This window comes from Molossus molossus, unplaced genomic scaffold (genome assembly GCF_014108415.1).
Source record: "Molossus molossus isolate mMolMol1 unplaced genomic scaffold, mMolMol1.p scaffold_m16_p_15, whole genome shotgun sequence".
NCBI lineage: Eukaryota > Metazoa > Chordata > Mammalia > Chiroptera > Molossidae > Molossus > Molossus molossus.
In genome coordinates, this window is record NW_023425350.1 from 10080496 (window position 1) to 10102511 (window position 22016).

Below are 22016 nucleotides of genomic sequence, written 5' to 3' on the forward strand. Positions count from 1 at the left end.
ATGCAGGTTCACTTAGCATTTGAAACAAGGGTGGAAACGCAGCTCTACCCAGACTGCAGAGGGATTAACCCATTCTCTGACTCAGCCTGTGAATTATTGTCCGCTCAGTAAACACAAGGAGGGAGGGAAGAACTAAATCTCCTTAAAAGAAACACAAGCCTATATAAATGTTTTAAACAGGCCAAGATAAAAGAAAACAACAACAAAAACAAACAAAATAATTGAAAAGAAGCTAAATATATTTGGATGTACAGAAAATAATGCCACGTAACCTTTCTTTTGGCCGTTTCATACATCACACACAAGAAGGGATACAGTGAAAAGGGGTCATTTTGGGGGAGAAATCTTGGGGGGCCATCTTAGACTTCTGACCGCCATCATGTTTCATAAACATCTTCTGAGTCTTGCCAGTCACTCCACTCCAGCCCAATGGGGCTGCTTCTGTGCCCCGAACAAGCCAGCTTTACTCCTACCTCAGTGCCTTTTCATGTGCTCTTCCTTCTGTCTGGATAAAGGTTTTGCTGAGAAGTCACAACCCACAATGAGGCCCCGCTGAGCATTTTTGTTAGAGAGCCTCTTCTCCAATGCTCTGCCTTCTCATCATCATTTCCTCTTTACTCCAACTTCCTAAAACGTATTGCCACCTAAATGTATTTATTTACTTACCAGTTAATGTGTGTATTGTCTTTCACTGTACCCCTCCCCCACATGAGCTCCTTGAGAGAAAGGACGGGTCCTGCTCCTTGTGGTACCCCGAGGCCTGGGTCAGTACCACCACGTAAGGAACATGTTTTAAGTACCACGCACACACAGGAGTGCTGTTCTGTGGGAAGTGAGAGGTGTAGAGAGAGTTGTGAGGGAGGAGGCCACAGTATTTAGCTAGAGCTAGAGGTCTTGACCGACTGGTTAAAAATTGAACCATCTTGTCCGGCTGGTGTGACTCAGTGGTTGAGCATTACCTCATGCACCAAGAGGTCGCTGGTTCGATTCCCAGGCAGGGCACATGCCCAGGTTGTGGGCCTGATCCCCAGTGGGGGCATGCAGGAGGCGGCCATTGATGTTTTCTCTCATCAATGTTTCTCTCTCTCTCTCCCTCTCCCTTCCTCTCTCTCTCAAATCAATAAAAGGAGGAAAAAAAGAATTCGAACCATCTTAAGAGCACGGATCCCTCTTGGAGAGACAATGAAGGCGTTGGAGAACGGAAGTTCACAGGACGGGACCAGGGCCAGGTGATCCTGCCACAGCTCCCCCTCCCCGCCCCCCCGCCCTGCTTAGAGAGCCCTGAGCCCTGGGCATAAGGCTAAGGAGTGGGGTGACGTCGGCACCTCCTACCTCCTCCATGCGGTTCTCTCGTTCCCTTGGGTTCTAGAACAAACCCGTCCTCCCGCTTCACGTATCCAAAGGGCTGGGGGACGACAATATAACCTCAGATATGTGTGATGCTGGCTCAGAGGAGGAAATACACTAACCGCCACTGACTGCTCATTCCCAGATGCCTTCGAGGGGCCAGCAGAGCGCAGGTGGCCCTCGGACTGGCTCTTTTCCGCCAGGCGGGCTGTGCTTCCTTGCAGAGCGCCAGCCGGTGGCTGCGGGGGTGAGTCTGCAAATCTGCGGCTCATTAAGTCCTGACTTGGGTACGATATTATTTTTACAATTTCCCGGTGGTTTGTTGTGAAGGAAAAGAATTCCCCTATGCGACACATGTTGGGTACACGTGTGTAATACATTTGGGGATTTTAGCATCCTTCGGCAATTATATTTCTTGCAATATCAGCTGTTTTAACACATTTTCTTCTGAGTTATTTGGGTTTTCATTGTATTTATTCCCAGACACGAGCTAGCATGTGGCGTTAGGTTCCAAATTTTTAATAAGACTTGTTTGTACCAATCATTGCGAGATGCTGTTTTTCATTTCCTATTACTTTTTCTAATAATTTTATTGATGGAGGAGATGTATGAAGATACTTTTAGATACTGGGTTTTCTGAACCCAGGATCCTGGCTTAGGCAATTATCACACCCGAGCAGCTGCAACAGCTTTGTATGCGTATGTGTTATAATACGTGTGTGTTATATGTAAATCAGCGATGTCTTTTCTTTCCGCACAATGAAGAAATAACCTCAGCTGTAAATATTTTTATTGATAGACTGGTCCTGCAATACAATGGACATGTGGTCGTATGAAAATTTTGAGTCAACGGAGTCTAGATCAAAGTCAATGAAAGAAAGTCGTATCTGTTGAGGAGTTTTACTGGTCAACCGGGAATTTCCTCTCTAGTTACTTCCTAATAAACAGATTTTGCTAATACAAAATGACAGGAATTGCAGGGTTTGGTCTGGTGTACCAGATTTTGCCAAGAGCATCTATCTCCCCTGGGCATGAGACTACATAATTCATTTTTGCCCGGGCCCATGGGAGTACACACGCCTTGTCCTAAAACAGGCTACTGGCATTCAGACACTGGAGGAGATTTGTTTCACTGGAAAGACTGAGGAAGAAGCTATTAGTAAAACCATGAAAATTGAGCCATAGGGTGAAAAGGAGAAGGTTCAGAAAGAATAGCCGATGTGTCTGTGATAATTATGTTTACATGGGTAAGAGGTGTCAAAGTGACATTACTCATGAGACTGATGTGAACAGAATGTTGCAAATCACTTTCAAGATTGTTGTTTGGACTTCCCCATATTTTTGGAGGTTGGAGTCAGGATTACTGGCTTTGGTAATTAATCCTTCCCAGCCTGCATTCTTTGCTACTGAGCATAGCAGTGATTCAGGGGCCAACCTGCTAAATCAAGATAGTTCTGGACCTCTGGAAGCAGAAGCCTTTTCCTCACTTAGCCAGAGAAACTCAACCCAAAATCAACAGAGTTCATATAGCTGCAGAGGTAACTTAGAATGTCTACGGTGGGCATTTGGAGGGTATTTTAAGAATATAATATAAAAAGTTATTAACACGGAGGATGATGTCCATTGGGTTTTGTGTGTGAGTATAGCCTTGGGGCTTTTAGAGAGCGGTGATATTTTCCAAGGAACCATTGGTTTCAACATGAGTTTATCGCAGTCCATCTTTCATGACTGCTATGTTTGCCTGTTTATTTGCCTTGTGTTCATTTCACAAGAGCCCTATATTAATGTCACAGCGATGCACAAAGGAATTCTCCTGGTTGCTTTGACCAGAGCGAAGATGTTGAGGATCATCTTGCCCAATGGACTATTGTTATTTTTGTGTGAGTTACTCTGCAGTTAGTCACAGTGCCCTTAGACAACCCTACGATTCTGGTGAGATTGTGTTGGTAACATGCTCACTTTGCCCTCTGTCAAGAAAGGGAAATATGATCATTTTCCCACCCTGAGACCAATTCAGTTTTATAAGAAGTTGAGACCAGAGTGGCCCGCTTTTGAAAGAGTTAAGACAAAGGAGCCACGCTTTCTAGCATAGGCACCAGCACTTGACACGAAATAGGTACTTAAAAGAAAAAGCACAACATTTAAGTGAGTCAATAGTATAAAACACTGATTTTCTATCGTTTCCAAAATGATTTTGTCAGTCATTAAAACAGCTTAAATGAGATTTTTGAGACTAAAGCAGTGAAACATTTTGAGCAAGTTTGCCACTGTATTTTTTCCAACTCCACACACGCGTAGCAAAGCCTTACTATTTCTTTGAGTTTAAAGATTAGTCTGAGATGGGCCAGTGCATGAATGGGAGAAACATCTTCTGCTTTGAAGGACAAATGACTTATTTTCCTGTTCACTGCTACTCCACTCTTGGCCTCACCGGGCAACCTGGGTGTGCTTTTATCACGTCCCTTGTCGCTCTGTCCTACAATTGGTGGGTTATGCTGTCCATCCAGTAGACTGCACACTCCTCATGAGTGAGATGTAAATATATCACCTGAATTTATATTCCTAGGGTCCACCTGCTGCCTATAACATACTGGAAGCTCAAAAATAAAGGACCGAATGAATGATCAAATGACAGAATTCTGAAAGCTTTTTTGAAATGACTGCATCCCTTCAGTTTTTGTGTGTCCGTGTGTGTGTGTCTCACCCAGGATATTACTATGCTCATCTAATTGTATTTTTCCTTAATATGTTTAGCCTGAATTTAATTTCCACTCACACCCACACACAATCTCAAACCTCATGGCCCCAGGCACACACTCATCTCGGCAGCTACCTACACCACGTATGGTCTCTCATTTTGAGACTTGAAAAGCTCAAAGAACAATCTCCAGATCGATTTCATTCTCAAAAGCCAAGACTCTAACATCAGACACCTGAACCCTCAGCCAGAGATGCTCTAGCCTGCAGGTCATCCTTAGCATTTTGGTTTTTAGGACCTGCGGTTGTAAACATAGAAAGACATTGGCCCTCACTCATCCTCACATTCTTTGCTTCAATTAAACCTCCTTTGCATGACTGTCTCGGCACAGGGCGACGTTCAGAACCCTGACCTTTATTTATAGCCTAAAGTGTGCAGAGGCTCAGAGAAGGTGGGTGAGTCATGAATCAAAACCCAAACAGTTTGCCTTTAGATCAGTGTTTCAGTCTGGGCTCATTTTGATGTCAAAAGCCCTATGTTCGGAGAGGAAAACAGGGCGAGATGAGTGTACTTTCTTTGGAGCTATTGCACACCATGGACTTTAGGGGGAGGATTTGCAAGTTGTTTAAGGTCTGAACTATCTGCTCCCTGCTTTTCTAGTCCACGTGTTTGAAGCTGAGAATCTTATCAGCAGATAAGGGCAGAGAGGCTGCCATCCCACATTCCACAAACTCACTTCCAGATGGTTTAGGGACGAAGGGGTGAAAAACTCAAGCTCTTCAATCAAGCCAAACAGCCCACACCTTTATTGCCCCATTTGTTTGGCCTCCTAACATCTCAGCGTCTGCCGTGGGGGTAGCTGTTTAATTAACTCCTCGCGGCTGCATTTTGGTGGGGGCAATTCATTTCTTATGAAAAACAAATGGAAAGCCCCAGTGTTTTTTTTTGTTGTTGTTGTTCTTTCATTGCTTTTGTGGTTACATTTATCTGAAGCTCTGACTCTGTCCAAATAGCAACGAGGATGGTTGCTTTTTTTTTTTTTTAAGGAGTCACTTGATCTTTTGTGCTGTTACTTTTTCTTTTTTTCTGTTTTTTTTTTCCTAAATCAGTCTGGCTATCTGACTTGAATGGGCAGAGATTTCCTTTCCTTGGTGCCAGGAAACAATGGAATTTTTCCTGGACCGTGTGTGTGTGTGTGTGTGTGAGAGAGAGAGAGATAGAGAGAGAGTGTGTGTGTGTGTGTGTGTGTGTGTGTGAGAGAGAGAGAGAGAGAGAGAGAGAGAGTGTGTGTGTGTGTGTGTGTGTATTAGTTGCAGAAATACTACAATTGCAATGTTAACTTCTTATAACAGTGGCAAGGCTACATGTTGTTCGGTCTCAGGCTGAAATTTGGTTGTGAATAATTTTTGGTCAATTTAATTCTAATGAGAATTTGAGAACTGACTGTACGACACCTCCATGCTATGCTTTAAGGAACACACAGAAAGAGAACAGAAGACCCCTTGCCCTGAGAAATTTCCTACTTTCTAGGAAAATACACACTTACCCTTATATTATTCTTAATTTTTAAAATTTTGAAATAATGTTTCGTTTTAATAAGATTTGCAAAGATACCACAGTGTTTCCATATACCTATCACCCATCTTCCTCTAAGGCTAGCGTCTTCTATAGCAACGGCATCAAAGCAAATAAGCTGATGTTCACACAGTGCTGCTAGCTAAGCCACAGACTTACACACTTCGCCCAGTTTGTCCACCAGTGCTTCTTTTCGGTTCCAGCGTCCAATCAGGATTCCACACACTACCTTTAGATGGCATGTCTCCTTGATCTTCTCCAAACGGTGACAGTTTCTTGGTCCCTTCTCATCTCCCATGACCTTGACACATTCGAAGAGCAGTGGTCGGGTTGTGTGAAGAACGTCCCTCTGTCTCCATCCTTCCAGTGCCGATAGAGACTCTGCCTCTCTCAGAATGCTCTCCTCAGACAGTGTGTGAGCTTTGCAATCATAGGAACTTAGAGCAGGAGCCAAAGGGCCCCCTCATTTTTAAAATGTAGAAAGTAAGGTCTAAAGAAGAATAAAGGACTCACCCTAAGTGAGGCAGCTGGTGGGGTAGGGTTAGCACCAACCCAGACCTCCTGACCGCCGAGCAGTGTTAGTTACCCCCTGTTCCTATTTGGAAACCTGGGGAAACTTGACTCCTGGGGCCGTGTGACTTCCAGTGCGCTCCTGTGATGCCCAGAGGCTGGGATCCACACGCCTCCCTGAGCCCCAGCACACAGCCGGCTCAGCACGCATTGTGGAATCGAATTCAGTTGCGCTCCAGAGAATCAAACCGCTGGGAGTGGATAAAGAATAGTCTCCAAGATAAGAGCTAAAACTGCATAAAGAGGTAAAGACTGAGAAAGTGTGAGTGAGGTCATGAAAAAATAAAGCCAGATTCCCTGTAGCAACCGAAGATGCGGCCAGCAGAGCCGTAGCTGTTGGGTAATTGACCTAAAAGAACTCCCCGGAGAGCGGGTGAGCTTCCCATCCTGTGGCAAACGCTGTTCTTCACTCACCATCCCTCAGGAACGGTCCTCTCTGTCCCTCGACCTCACAGCACTTTCTGCCCATCTTGATTCCTGAGCCCCGAGGGCACACAATGTGGCGGTCAGGGGCTCTCTCTCACTGTGTCTCCGTTCATGCCCCCAGTTTTATATACCAGCTGCTAAGGGCCAGACAGGACTGAGCCAAACACTATCATCTGCAGACCTCAGGGTTTTAATATGTGGAGTTCAATGGGGTAAAAAAGGAGAAACATTTGTAACAAAAATTAAATTAAATTAATAAATAAATAAATATGGAAAAAAACTAACTGGGTCTAACAGTGCAATCCTTGGCCATCTAGAGTCCTTATGTAACTAAATCACAGAATGTTCTAGAAGGAAGTTCAGGCTTTATAATTGATGATCAGAAATTTACACTTGGTTTCCAATGTTCTGTGCAGTCCCCTTGGGCATAGAGGGGCTTTCTCCCGGTATCCTCTGTTGGCATTATTCCGACATGTACCAGGTACAACAAAGTGGATTTACCTTTTGCTTTGGAGCAAATACAGAGCAGGAAGGGGAACAGCCTGGGAATGAAGAATTCTGGGTTCTAGTTCCAGCTGCCCCACCAAATGATTATGGGACGTGGGAAAACTGGCTGCACCTCTGCAATTCAGAGGTCCTCCCAACTGTGCCCTTACAGCCTTCAACTTGATCGGTGGTTTTTAAACTGGATACTAAAAAGGAACCTTGGAGGTTGCCCTGGTAGGGATAGAGTTATTGAAGAGGGTCAGGGAAATCTTTTGCAACAAAATATTAAAAACAAAGAGGTTGGAATCATGATCCAAGTGGTCGATTGCATAGTATTAAAAAGTGAGGATTCCGCCGTCAGGCCAACAAGTCTGCTTTTACACAGCAGTGCAGCTCGTTCCTAGCTGTGTTCCTGGGGCAATTTGACTAAGCTTTAAGGTCTTCGTTTCTTCATCTTTAAAGCCGAAATGATAACCGTGACTCCCTCTGAAGTTGTTGGCGAGGAGTAATGAGCAGTGGAATGAAAAGCGCTTAGCATGGGCATCGGGTGCATTTTAAGGACGCTATTACCCATAAAAACTCTTCCACCCGGCATGATCTGTGCTTCTGAGAGCTGGACCTGGCGACCACCTCCTGAAGGTTCAGGTAGGACAGGACGTCCGCCCAACCTGGGGAGCAGGAGAACGTTCATGAACATGGTTGCTGCAGGGTCGTCATAGTTTGCGAGTTTGTGAGAAAGTGATGGAACTTTCCTCTAACTTACACAGGAGGGTGGGGAGGAGAGTCTTGGCCCCCTTTTACTTTTCTTACCCCGACTGTGCAGGGCTATTCCGGGCCTGTGTATTTTGGGAGCCGTAATGAGGTGCTTCTCATCACACCTTGCCATTTTCAGGCAGCTTTCACTCGCCGCCTGGACACAGGGACAACCTAGTAATTTAAGAGCTATAGTAGACCAGGCTGGAAATAGAGGCTGAAGCCTCCAGGGTGGGATGGGAGTGGGGATCTCTGTTCTCCCCTTCCTAAAAGAGGAAGGCTAAAATGGCTCCCACTCACACAGAAATGTTCACAGAAGACGAGAAAGCAAATTTTCTTATTTTTGTACCACACTATGCCTGGAGGAGACAAAGGAACGGGTGAGCTCTTAAAGTGGCAAAGAACCAGTTTTGGTGGATACGGGAACAATGGGCTGTCGTTATTAATCAAAGCGCAGGGGCCGTCCCAAGGGGCCCGATCACGATTCGTGTGGAGCTCAGGTTCTACCGAAAAGGGGACACATTTGAAGAAAGTCAAGCCGTCATGTCAGCCTCGGAGGCAAAATGCTTCCCTTCTAAATGCCTTCAATGCCAAGTGCCCCTTCATCCTGTCTTTTCCTACAGCACACAACACTCTAGAATTTCCAAGCCCCTCTCCCTGGGCATGACTTTCCAAAGCCTAGGCACTCTCCTGTTTTAACTCTGAAGCTAAGAAATAATTTTATGGTGCCAGCATTCCTGGACTTAGTCTCGCACCCAGAAAGGACCTGTTTTCCGACACGATCATGCAGAATCTCTGCAAAAACCTAGTGCACACTGATGTCTAATTCAAAGCACCTCACACTTTTCACTCCTCCTTCGGCTTGCGGGGGGGGGGGGGGAGAAGAATGTGGCACACTAACATTTTTGCTGAAGTTTTCAAACAAAAATGTTGTCCTGACTTCAAACCCAGGATAAAGGAAATGCTTGTCTCCAGGAGCTTGACACTTCCCCGGTCATATTTCAGATACAATTAGCCTCCATTGATGGTGGTGGTTGATCTATCAAATGAGCAGCTAATCTTATCTGCGGTTCACAAATGGCTCAGATGGTAGCTTGTGACTTTGATTACTGGAAGACTGGACCCCATCAGACAGCTTTGCTCCAAACAGTGGTCCTTTCAGCCTCCTGCTCCTGGAGATCAAAGCACTCTCCCCTCTCCCTATCTGCAGGGAAGCTCATTAGAGGGAGGCTGTCAGGGTTATAATCATGCAACAGTTTTACTTCTGGGTTATAACGCTTTTCCCTTCTTAGCAGCCTGTGAGGTCCAAAGTGAGAGGGATAAAGGAGGTACCGATGACATCTGATACATTTAATAGGCTCGCTGGTGACTGCCTGGGCCCAGCTCTCTGCCACTGCTGCCTCACTGACTACTGAAGGCTGCCTGCCCCCAGACCTGTAGGGACTATACTTTATTCCTGGGGGCGTGGGGCGTGGGGCCAGGGGGAGCACTCTAGTGTCCAGCCCCTGCCAGCGGTTGCTTTACTATGGGAATAGAATAACTGAAAGGGGAGTTTCTAAGTCCAAAGATCCGCCTTTCAGTTTCTTCTCTTTCACTCCATAGCTGAGTGCACTTGGACATTTCGCTGTGATCTTCAGTTTCCCTTGTGAACTATGTAAATTAATACTTTTCTTATTGGACTTAATATGCAGATCTCAAAATCCCCCTCTCCCAGAAGGCTTCTATGAAACCCGGAGCCCTACCCTTCCTCTCTCTTCCGCGTCCCCTCCCTACTGAGTTCTAGCACCTCCCTTCTGAGTCGCTGCCCCCTCTTCTGCATCCCCATAACACTAGGAGATTTCCACGAACACTTTGCCTGTCATGCCTGATTTTCTACTGACTTGCCTTTTCCTTCCCAAAAGACGGTGAAATCCTCACGGCATCGAGGGCCGAGGCTCCATATACCGAAGGATGCCTCCACCCCACACACAGTTGTACTAAGCGAGTGTTTGTTGTTCAGAATGAATAAGTGCTGTATACAAAAGTGATCTTCAAAGTACAGTGGGAGGGGCTGGTATTTATTATTGGACATTGAGCCTTTAGAGCTTCATGGGGACCCACATAGATGCCCCGCCATTGTGTTCTGGGGTGGGGCCCGAGAATTTATAATTCTAACATGTTCTCACTTCGAGAACCACTGATATCAGACCATCTGTTTACAGAGCAACTGAGGCTCAGACTGGAGGAGTGGCTGGTGCAAGGCCATAGGACTGGTCAGAGGCACTCAGTGGATTCTTAGTTCTAAATAGTTGATCAGAGCAAACTCTGTCTCATGTGCGGATTTGTGTGTGTGTGTGTGTGTGTGTGTGTGTTGAAATGTAGGGTGAATAGGTCTTTTTGTGCGGTGTTAACCTATGACTAGCTTCTTAAGGCTTCAAAGTTGGTTCTTTTCGTTCTCAATCTCATGGTCATTTCACAACATGGTCATTTCACAACACGCTGCTTTCATGTTCAGAAACACGAGTCATGCTGCCAAGATGCTGGCTCAATTATTATCTTTATTTGTCTCTTTTATTCCTCAGATTTATTGATGCTTTTAGCAATATCTGAGAAGAATGCCTAGGGGACCCAGCTCACAAAAATAAGAGGGACTCTGAGTACCACAGAGCAGACTTGGGCTCTTCATCACTTAACCCAGAATAGTCTTGGTCCGTCCCCACCGCACTGGTGGCATGGCAGCTCTTGTCGGGAGCTGTCACGACCCAGAAGAAGGAGAAACAACTATTGACTGTGGGGTGGGAGGTGTGGAGTAGACAGACGGGGGTTCAGCATTCACCCCTCATATCCCTGGCGGCGTAAAACTGCTGAAGGGATTCAACCTCAGGGCAACTCAGTTTGCTACTCTGTAAAGCAGGAAACGTATCCACTTCACAGGGTTATTGTAAAAAAAAAAAATTTAAAGTAATTTTTAAGCCTCTTACACTGTGCCTGGAACATACAAGAGCTTGGCCATCCTCGCTTCTCCTCTTCCTCTCTTCACCTCCTCCCACCCTCTCCCACTATCAGCTCAAACCCGACACTGGCATCACGTGAGTGAAAAATGTAACCCAGCTGGAAAAATAAGTGGACTACACTGTCTTTGAAAGACAAAACAAAACAAAACATGTGTCCTTGTGATTCACTTACTGTTATTTCCTCAACGCTAATTTAATTGTGTATTATTTTTCATGGAAATCCATTTAAAACTTTTAAGAAAGAAATGTTTGTAGTTCAAATAATTATCTTTTCATTAAATACAATTTGGGAGGCATTAGCACTAATTGTCATTACCCTGGAATCCATGCCCGACACATCCGAGTCCCTGTGATGAAAGGAAGACTAGCTCTCCCCAGAAGTCAGTGACACGCTTATCAGAATATTAATCTCCGTCAGTTGCTCTTTAAAAGAATAAATAACTAATCAGTCACTGACCGCTAATATAACATATAACCCTTTTGCTAAGATGTATTAGAACTTAAGCTTCAGCAGAATATATTTATTTAACTGACAGAAATCATGGCTCTTTCTGTTTTCAATGACAATGCAGTTAAAACCAGCTCTACCGCTTGGAAAATGAAAAATGTTGCCTAATTGTTTTTTTAATTAAACTTTGTGAGAACAAATGAATTCCATCAATTCCATCTTCAGCACTGAACATGTGTCCGAGATGTTTGCTAATTACTCAGTTTCAGTAAGCGGTCTCCGAGAAACATTTTTAGATCTGTGTTCGGCTTATTCTGAGAGTCCAGTTATTTTGATCATCCGCTCTCATGCCATCTCATTTCAGCTGCGGAAGTTCTGAAGCGTTGGGCGAATGTTTGTTGACCTGGGCCAGAACTAGCTGTTCTGATTCTGCGTAAATTGTAGGCATGACTCAGCTTTGTTGTGATTCCTCTTTTCTCCTGTAGTGGAACAAGGGGAACAAGATCCCACTGGGAGAGAAGAACATTCACCCGAGTTCTGATTATTCGGCTTTTATGGGTATACTCCAACAGCAAGTGTGCTCTCTGTGGAGTTCCGTTTCATTAGGATAATGCTAAGTTCCAAGGACAGAGGAGAGACTGTAGCTGTTCTCTTGTGGGAGCATTCACAACATCCTCGAGGGGGGCCCGTCTGTGTCCACTTGGAGGGACTTCGGGCAATGTCACAACGCAACACCGCAGCCCTCTCGACCCTTCCTTCCTTTGGAGGGGGAGGGAGTTCCCCAATGGGTGAGCTAGGAAAAGAAAATGAACTCAGCATCAGAAAATGTATCTTTAGAAGCTGCCTGGGTACAGAGAGAATACTATTTGGTTTGCTCTCGATTGTTTGGAGGCAGGCGTGGCTCAGACCCAGGCGCGAAGACTTGGTAAGCGCTGCCTATTTCTGTGTGGTAAGTTCGCCCCAAAATGTGGGTGCAGTGCTCACCGAGGCCCCTTCTCTGAGTATCTTGTGAATTAATTCAGAATGAAAGGGGCATTTAATTACTTATCGGGCTCCTGTCAAACCTGGGAAGAGTGTGTGGGGTTCCTGATTCTCAGGGCTGCAAGCGGCCACGGACTCATGCGTGGACACTGGACCATGTCATGGCTCAATAAAGATGTGACTGATGAAAGATTGAACAGAGATCAGAAGACGTCTTGTGATTATTTCCCAATGTTTATTTGAATAACAAGGCAAAAATAAGATCTGTGGTTCACATCCTGTTGTTACCCACCCTCCATTTCCATCTATACCTCCAGGGTAGGTATGCGCCTCCCCATCCTCCTTCCTGTTTCCTTTGGATCAGGGCGGCCCTTGGAGATGAGGTGAGCAGGAGAACAAGACACCCTACTCTGTCCGGAGCTGTCCTGAGACCAGAAAGAGGTGATATGGATGCCCCCATGCAGACAGCAGCTACAGTTGATATTTGGGTGCATGCCTTTAGCTGCCTTCCGATGTGGATGGGCCTTGATATTTGCTCTGAAAAATGATCTTGGGAATGTAGCTGGGTCCGGAAGTGTAAGCATGGCTGTGAATCATGCTTTGCTCTGAGCTAGAAGTGGCCCATGGAAGTCCCAACTGAACGATGCTGTAAACAGATACAGAAAGGAGAAGACACCTGCTGTAGTGCGTAAGCTTTGGCTGCTAGACACTCCCCCCCTCCAGGCAGCGGGCTCCTCTCTGAGCCACGGTGTTCACACGACTGTGTGATTCCGCAGAGTGGAAGTTCCCCCGGAGAAAGAGAGCTCCCGAACTCATTGCTTTGAGATGTGGGTTACTGGGGGCTTCCCTGCCTGTGTTTTCAGGGTTAGCAATGGGACCAGGGAAGCCTGTTCATGACGAAGAAATCTGTTTGAGCTTTTAGCTGGGAGATGGAGGAAATGGTTATTCATTGAGTCCTGTTCATCTAATCATACACTCATTCATTCATCCGATAGATTTGAAATGCTTACTTCTGTATCAATGTATATCAGTCCCGGGGTGGGGGAGTACAGTGGCCAATGAGACGTAAGTCCCAGGGAGCTGACAGGCTGGTGGAGGAAACAGACAAGGACACACAAGCACAGCGAAGTCCCACATGTTCTGGGAGATTAGGAGCGTGGGAGAGCTGCTCGAAGCTTCCTGTCCTGGAGGGTCAGGGAAGGCTGCTCCGAGGACCTGGGGTAGGAGGGGAGGCCTGGAGAACCCAACTGAAGTGACCGGATCCTTGTGGCCACTGGGGATGTTGAGGGTGAGAGAAAAGTCAATGGAGTCCTGATGGTTAATTATCTGGTAGGGCTTCCTCGTGCGTGTTTTCTAGAGGATTATTTCTTTTTTTAATCCTCAACCGAGGACACACTGAGAGAGATAGAGAAACATTAATGAGAGAGAAAAACACTGATCGATACGTGCCCCTACCGTGGATCGAACCCACAACCTCGGTATGTGCCCTAACTGGAATCTAACTGGCAACCTTCTGGTGCACAGGACGACGCCCTCCAAGCCACTGGGGCCAGGCGGGAGGATTTTTTCTTTAGGGGCCATTATGTATCTGGAGACAGCAGCCTATTTGTCGACAGCACAGCTTATGTTACACACCATGCTCGGCAATACTGTGTAAGTTATTTTCATTTCTTAAAGCAACCCTGTAAGAAATTGTTCAAATTTTCATGAAGGGACTGAAGATCAGGGTGGATACATAATTCACTCCAGTGCGCAAAAGGGGCGGGATGTCCAGTGAAGGCCTCCCAGCTTTGGGTCAGCCACGCTGCCGCCCCCGGTGCGGGGAACGCCGGACCTGGCCGCGGGTGAGCAACCAGCATTGCCCGCCGGAGCCTGGCCGGGCTCCGGTGCCTCCACCCGCAGGCCAGCCGCGCTCAGCGCGAACCACCTCTTATCTTCAAACCCTAACGGGCACCTGCTTATCCGTAGACACCCCCCCCCCCCCGCCGTAGCCTGCCCCCCACCGATTGCATATTTGATGTACTGTTTGCCCCACCCCAGCCGCAGTACATTGCCAGCCGCGTGGCTCCAGGAAGCCCAGCTCCTAGGCCCAAAGGAGGCTTCTGCCTCGAACACGCCAAGGAGCCTGATCTCTCTCCTATGAAGTGCTTTCAAAATATCCTGTCCCACCTTTTTCGGTCCTCCACCCTCACCATCTCTGGAGACGGTGTGGCAGGCCAGAGGGGGCGGGGACAGCCAGCCAGGAGCGTGCTGCCTTGGGGAGCCAGCTGCCAGCGTGCGGAGCTGGCTGGTCCCAGGCAGGGCGCTGTCCGTGGCTGCTCTCCCCACGCCTGTCCACAGAGGAGGCCCTCGGAGATCTCACGGAGCTGAAAGACAGAATTAGGCAAGGATGGCAGAACTCTGGCAGCAGGGAGCCCTCTGCTTGTGTTTCTCATTGAAGAGCATATAGAATTACCTCATTGTTCCAGATATTCGCTTTCTGTACCCAGCGTATACATATTTAAACAGCATAACAAATGTGCTCTATTACAAAGCACCTACATGTCACCGAGGCCCAGAAAGCCGATGCTGTGCCAGGGCCCGGAGACATCCTTCCAAGTTCCCTTCCCAGACTGTCTCGGTGCTCGGGGTGGGCCGGGCTGCCTAAGTTTAATAGCAAACATGCTCGGGTTTTTCAGATCCCGGGTGTAAAACAACGCTCAGGACTGTGGCAGCTGCCCGCAGCGGAGCAGATCCCAGCACCACCGGCACCTCTTGTCTGCCCGAACCAGGGGCTCCAGCGAGGGCCGTCTGCAACAGCAGGGCTCGGGCTCCAGACCGCCCCTCGCTTGCTCTGGAGAACGTTATCAGGTCCCTGGTTCGGGGTCAAGGGTTGGGGGTGGGGTACTGTTAGCGTTTTCATCACTAGTGGAAATGTACAGTCTGACGATCACCATGCCCGCAGATCAAAGGCAAAGCGAGGTGCTATCTTGCCGCTGGCTGTGCTGTGACCGCGCGGTTCTGGTGGGCTGACCCCAAGGGGAGCTGGGGTGGGCAGGTTCTCCTAGGACGACTGTCTGGGCGTGGGCTCGCGACGATGGCGTTCTAAGAGCCAAGTGTCTGTCCTTTTCTTCCGGCTGGCCTCAGGGTGCCTGGCCTGAGGAGCTGGGCGTGCTTTCCAACTGGCGTTTGATTGACGTGCAGAAAGACCAGCCTGGTGGGAGCGAGGGGTCTGTGTTAGCATCCCAGGTCTGCCACTGGTCTGCTTTCTGACTTGAGCCGAGACCCAAACTCCAAGCACACTGATCCCTCCACCAACCTTCGCACAGATAAGGGCCCCTCCCAATTCTGCTTTCCACAGGGTACCCTCGCCATGGGGATGCCGTGCTCTGTCTTCCCTGCAGGAGAAGCTGAGCCTCTCTGTCCCAGGCTCTGCTCAGAGGTGCCTCCTGTCTGAGGCAGTGAGCACTTCCCTAACCCTCACCAGAGCGAGCTTCCCTTCCGCGGCTGTCCATTGTTAACATTCCCTGGAGTGTTTGCCACCAGGCGCGGTTTGCGTGTGTGACCGTTCCGTGTCAGCACCTCAAGGCTGACCCATTCACTGTGTCTCCAGGTACCATTGTAGCACCTGGCAGGCAGGGCCGACTAGACGTTAGGTAAAGCGTGCAGGCGTGAGCGAGCAGATGGATGAAAGGGACAAAGGGCTCTTTGCCTCCGTGGAGGAAAACCACTTCCTTTGGATGCAGGTGTTTCTGCAGGAAGCACTGTCTCCTGGTCTTCTGGTTGCTCCCATTTTCCCACCATGTCTGCAGTTGCTGGAGGGGGACGTCTGCTCCCTCCAGTTATAAGCTTCCCTCCTTCTCGGATTCATAGGCTCTCCATTCAGTGCTTGTGCTCCAAGCCCTGTTAGCCTCAACTGTGTTAAAGCGTGGAGTTTCTTACTGGAAAACGCTCTGGCCCCTCTCAAGTCCTAATGCCTGGCAGCTCAGACAATCTCTAATAGGCCATTTCTTCCCTCTCTGTACAAGATGCAGTCCTGATACCGCCTCGATCCATGCAGTTAGGCCAGACTTCTCCGGGTCCTGGACATCTGCATTCTAGATTAAAAGGTCAGGGCAACAGGTTGCGGTGGCCCCACAGTCATGGCACTATGCTGCTGCAGCAGCTGTCTCCACTATGGTTTGAGGACCCCTGTGCACTATGCCTACTGAAAAAGAGAGGTTGACCAACCCCTGGGGGCTCTGGCCCAAGGAAGCCAGATGACAGCATCCAGGAGTTCATAGATGTTCACCAGTGATAGGCAGTGGACAGGAGAAAGCCACTGGAAAAATCATTCTTTCTTTGCCAGCCCCATTATTGTTTGGAGACAAGGAAGTTCATACGGTGTATCTCAGGACGATGTGAGAAAACAAACAACCATCCATGTGTGTCATGAAGCTGTGCCCAGATGGGCACTGCATGCCCTCATCTTTGCACGTGTTGCTCCCTGACTTCTCTTACTTTTATCCTGGTTCTTTGGGGTGCACTCTAAGTGTTAGCAAGTAAGTGTTTGCCTCCGTGTCTGATGCTGAGGGAACCTGAGGTAAGACACATCCCTGGCCGACTCAGGTTAGATTGACCTTTGTGCTTCCGTAATATTGTGTGTACATCTCCCTCACTTCCCACACGATGTCACGGGTATCTAGGTGTGGGTCTCTTCCTCCTTCTGGGTTATGTATCTCCTGAAGACAGAGACCGCAATGTATATTTTTGCATCTCTGGCACCCAGCACAGTGCCTGCATGAATTAGAACTCTGAAAATAGTAAATATTTGACCGATGAGTGGCCATAAAAGAGAGCTAGATTTCCTCTGACCAGCGAGAGATTCCGACAGGCCTAAGGAATATTTCAAATGGTTTGCCATTTCAACGTGTGGTCTCTTTTGGCTTCACCTGTACTGAGTCAGGGAGGATGCTAACAATTGCATCTCCCTACAGGATTATCATTATATCCAATAATTTTTATCATAATTGCTACAATCAGCTTGGTACCTATATGTCACCATGCTATTTGATATGGATATGTCACATGTATAATCTGATAGCAAATATTTTAGGTGGTTATTACATACTTGGGATAATTGAAAAATGTAGCTGGATGACTGGTCTTGACCGAAGGCTTTCTTGAGAGTGTATTAAATGCTGTTTTAATTATAGTTTTTTAAATGGTATTTGTTTTAGTAGTTAATACTGCATCTACCAGTTGGCACATAAATACCCAATGGCAGAACCACTTTAATAAAACAAAACAACAACAAAGAAAAAACAGCTCACCTCACCCTTCCTTAACAAATGTGACCTTACAGTCAACACTGTCTCTTCACCTCTGCCCATATGCATGTGTAGATACACTGTGACCCAGTCCGTGGAGCACAGAACTAGTCACCTCTGTCACCTGCTTCTCCACGGTTCCACTGAGGTTAAGTTCAAAAGCTGTAACAGAGGGATTTACGACAAGGATTCCAAGTTGGGTTTGACCTGTTCTACAAACCTCCTGAAATCATAGAACTATTTTGCATCACAGAGGTGCAATTTCTAGGGTAAATTTGATATCAAATTCACAAATGGGTTAAGAATCCCTGATTCTAATCCGATGGGGACCACCACGTTGGGATGGCTGTGAAGAGTGCCATCAGATGTCTCTGCCTCCGAGTGCCCAGCTGGCCAGAGTTCCGCATGACCCGGGATCTCGAAGTTCACAGTGTCTGCTTTTCTCTCTCAAAGGCGGTAGGGTCTGCAGGACTTAATCTTCACTCTGGGGCTTGTCCTCTACTGTGGCTCTGTTGTCAGGATTTCATGTCATGATGTAATCCAGCACAACTTGTCCAAAACAATATTAGATTTATTCCATTTGTTAAAAGGAAGATATCACTAGTATGTGGCCCTTTTGGCAAAATCTCAACTCCCAGTTCTAGGCATGGTTTCAATCACCTGTTGCTAAGATACTGCAAAAAATATTATCTGTTTTTAAATGTTTCTTTTTAATTGAATAAACTGTTGCTTTGAAATATCAGTGCAAAGGTTAAATAGGTCTTTGAAATCATATATAAATGTGTGTGATTTTTCCCTGGCAGAGACATTTCTGAGCATTTTAAGTGGAGCAGCTGCTGTCTCGGTGGAGTTCCTTGGTGGTGTTTTAAATTCGCACAGAAAAGAGTACTCGTAGCACAAGTGAAGTATGGAAATAGCAGAGGGACTCCGTCGGATCAGTCCGTGCCGCAATGCTGGTCGGTCACTGATTGGCCGCAAAGCCCGAGAGGAAGCAGGCACAGGCCCAAGACCCCAATCAGCAACCCTGTTAGCCAGATTCAGAGTGTTCTTTTGGATTTCCAAACGATAAAGCAGTCTGTATATCCCCAGAAGGGTCTGGGCCAACACCTCATAATCAAAATCCTTAATATTTGCGTGACAAAACATTTTAGTGTTTACACTAAGTTCTCACACCCAACTCTGGTGAAATGAGTTTGCTGAAACGTCGGAAAACACTTGGGCTTCAAGAGCATTTTTGTATTATAAGTGAATGATTATGGACCATTAAAACAGAGAAGCTCCAAGGTGTACATGATTCGGAATCATTTCAGTATCAACTTAGACCCCAAATGGCCCAGGCTGTAGCAAGGTTAGAAGCCAGGAGTCCAAGTGGGTGGAGAGACTTGAAGGCATCGTTTGGACACTCAGTCAAAGTCAAACTAGGCAAAGTCAGCAGTGGTCTGCAGGGAGGGGCCAGAGGTCTAGACTATAGATGACACTTGGAAGGACAGGTAAGAATTTAGAGTCACTGGGCCTATCCTGTAAACTTCCCAAATGCAAAATGCTTCTGTTAGTTCCTGCTGTCATTGCATTAGTCCAGGCTATCTCTCTAGATCCCTACAACAGTCTCTGGACTGGTCTTCCTGCTTCGTTCTAGTCATTTGACCAAATCAGCCTTAAATATCTGTCTCCATTGTGACCATTCTATGATGCAAATCTGATCTTGCCACTTTTCCAGTGAAATGTTTCCCATGACTGACAGGGCATGCTGCTAAGTGACAGGGTCCTCTCCTGTCTCTGCCTTATCTCCAAGTTCTCTCCTCTTAGGCCCTAACAACACAGTCATCTTTAGATCATGCTGGTCAAGGTCTCTACCTTTGGAGTGCTCTCTGCACCACTTGCTTCCTCGGATGACCAATTCCTACCTTTTCTGCGAGATTGACATCAGTTAACTTCTGTTTCAGATGCCAGGCTGACTTAGTGCCTCCCCAGTGATCCCATACATACCTATGACAATGCATAAAAATGGGCAGTTTGTGTACTTTTCTCTTCCATATGACTATGAACTTCCTGAGGGCAAAATCCATTTCTCTTTTATCATATTACCTCTTAGGGTTCAGCACAGGGCTGGGGGCATGGTTTACGTTCACGGAACTGTGCACGGAATGTCAAGACAGACACAATTATGAAATCCAGGCAGTCAGAGAACAAGAAGCAACAGCATTTGTGAAAAAAACTCCCAGGTGACCAAAACAAGGATGAGTTTCTGTCCTGGAGGTGTTAGAAGTGTTATCAGATCATGATGGCAGAACCTTAAATTATTCTGACACAAATAATAGGGCCTGACATTTCCTTTGCCCCTAAGAACATGGCAGAGGGAAGCAGTTACTCTAACCAAAGGGAAGGGATTTCTTTATGGTGAGGGTGAGTGGGGTCTGGGATGGCTTCAAGTGGGCACTTTTGACAATAGGCCCTGGGCATCTATGAGAGTAAAGGTGTGATTATGAAAGAGATGGCAAATTGACTTCTCATGGTCCCTAAAATACAATGCTTTTTGGTCGGAGTTCCTTGCAAAATCCCCCCACCATGGAGGAAGCTGAATTGTGTCACATCGAGTCACATTGCCATGATGACCTGGGGATTTTAAGCAGAACCCACAGAAGTCAATGTAATGGAGTAGATACAGCCCTGGTCCAAAAAACAGAAGTCCATGCAACTCCCAGGGCTGAGATTCACTGTGCCCTTAGGAAATTCGTTACCTCTCTCTGTCTTCACTGCTTCATCTATAAAATAGAGATAACACTAACCTTAAAGGACTATTGTGAGTGTTAAATGAAAAAGATGCGTGAATTCGTATGCCAAATAATATGCACTCAAATTTGCATGGACGCTTTAGAGATTTTTTTCCCTGGATAGTCAGTAGAAAAAGAGATAAAAACATCATTCTATCATAGGCTACCTTTTTTATGTTATGGTAGGGAAAAGTCTTACTTTCATCATTGTGAAGTCATCAGATCAAAAAGGGCTTAAATTATCCACCTGAAATATAGTACTGGAAAAATTCTAAAACTTCATCTCAATATATAGTTATTAATACATATATTCATGACATATTTTGTCTGTTCTACCTACTTGTACAAAGAATAGTGTCATTTAGACCTTCTATGATGAGGAACAACACGAAATCAAATCCATTCAAAGTAACTCCTCACAGAGCAAGACCATCTAAATATAAGCCCTGCAGGGATTCGCAGAGAGGCTGAAAATTAAGACACTAATTAAGTCAGTAAGTACAACCCTAAGGTTAAAATTTAACAAGGGAGGAGGGATGGGAAGGGAGGTGTAGGAGAGGGAAAATCCTCATCCGTGACAGGAAGATGAGAGAGAATGTTTCAGACAGGGAGTGCAGAGACTAATTATATGTATGTTGTTAAACATAGGAGGTAAATGCCTGAGTAAACCGTTCTCAGATTTCAGAGTGGCTGTCCCTGGGACAGAGGGGGCTGTGGGCTGAGGAAGGGGATACAGAGGACTGTATATACATGTCCAGATGTATATATACAGGTAGATGTAAATATGGACCTGTGTATACACCACACATACACACATTTTATACTTTTTGATATTTCAACTTTGTATGCATATATATATATAGTGTGTGTGTGTATAAAGTTATAAAAAGTAAACTTTATATTTAAAAAGTCTAACCGCAAGTTTTAAAATTAATTACAGCACACGCACACATACACACACAAAACACATGCATGTCCATTAGCAAACAAGAGATCACAATATATGCTTTCGAATTAGGAAGAAACTCTCATGACAGAATGTTTAATATCACTCAGAAGAGACATATTTCTTCTAATCAGTTTTTGGAATCTAAGCCTGTGTGTTCTGAGCAGGAGGAAATGTTGAAGTGTGTGTATACATTTAGAGCTTGTGACCTTGGTGATGGGGTTCCTGTTTAAACTGTTAAATACTCTGCCCCACACATGATACAGATGATGTTTCATTTAATTATGTAACCTGTATATCAGTTTTTAGATTTTTTGAGATATGATTGATATACAGAAGAACTAGTACATGCTCAATGTCTCCATCTTGGGGAGCAGGGACTACGTACACGCTCGTGATACCATCACTACAGCCAAGGTGCTACACACATCCATCACCTCCCAAACTCCTTATATTCTTTAGTGATTTTTGAGTTTTGGTTGTTGTTTGTTTTGTTTTTTTGGTAACACTTACCATGAGAGCTGAGCTCTTAACATATTTTGCAGTGCACAATAGCTCATTAACAGTAGGGACCATGTTGTACAGCAAATCTCTAGAACTTACTCATCTTACATAACAGAGGCGTCATCCCCATGAGAAAATAATGGGGATTTTCCCTTCCATAGTCTGTGGCAATCATGGTGTATTCTCTGCTTCTGTGACTTTGCTAGTCTAGAGATCTCATATAAATGGAA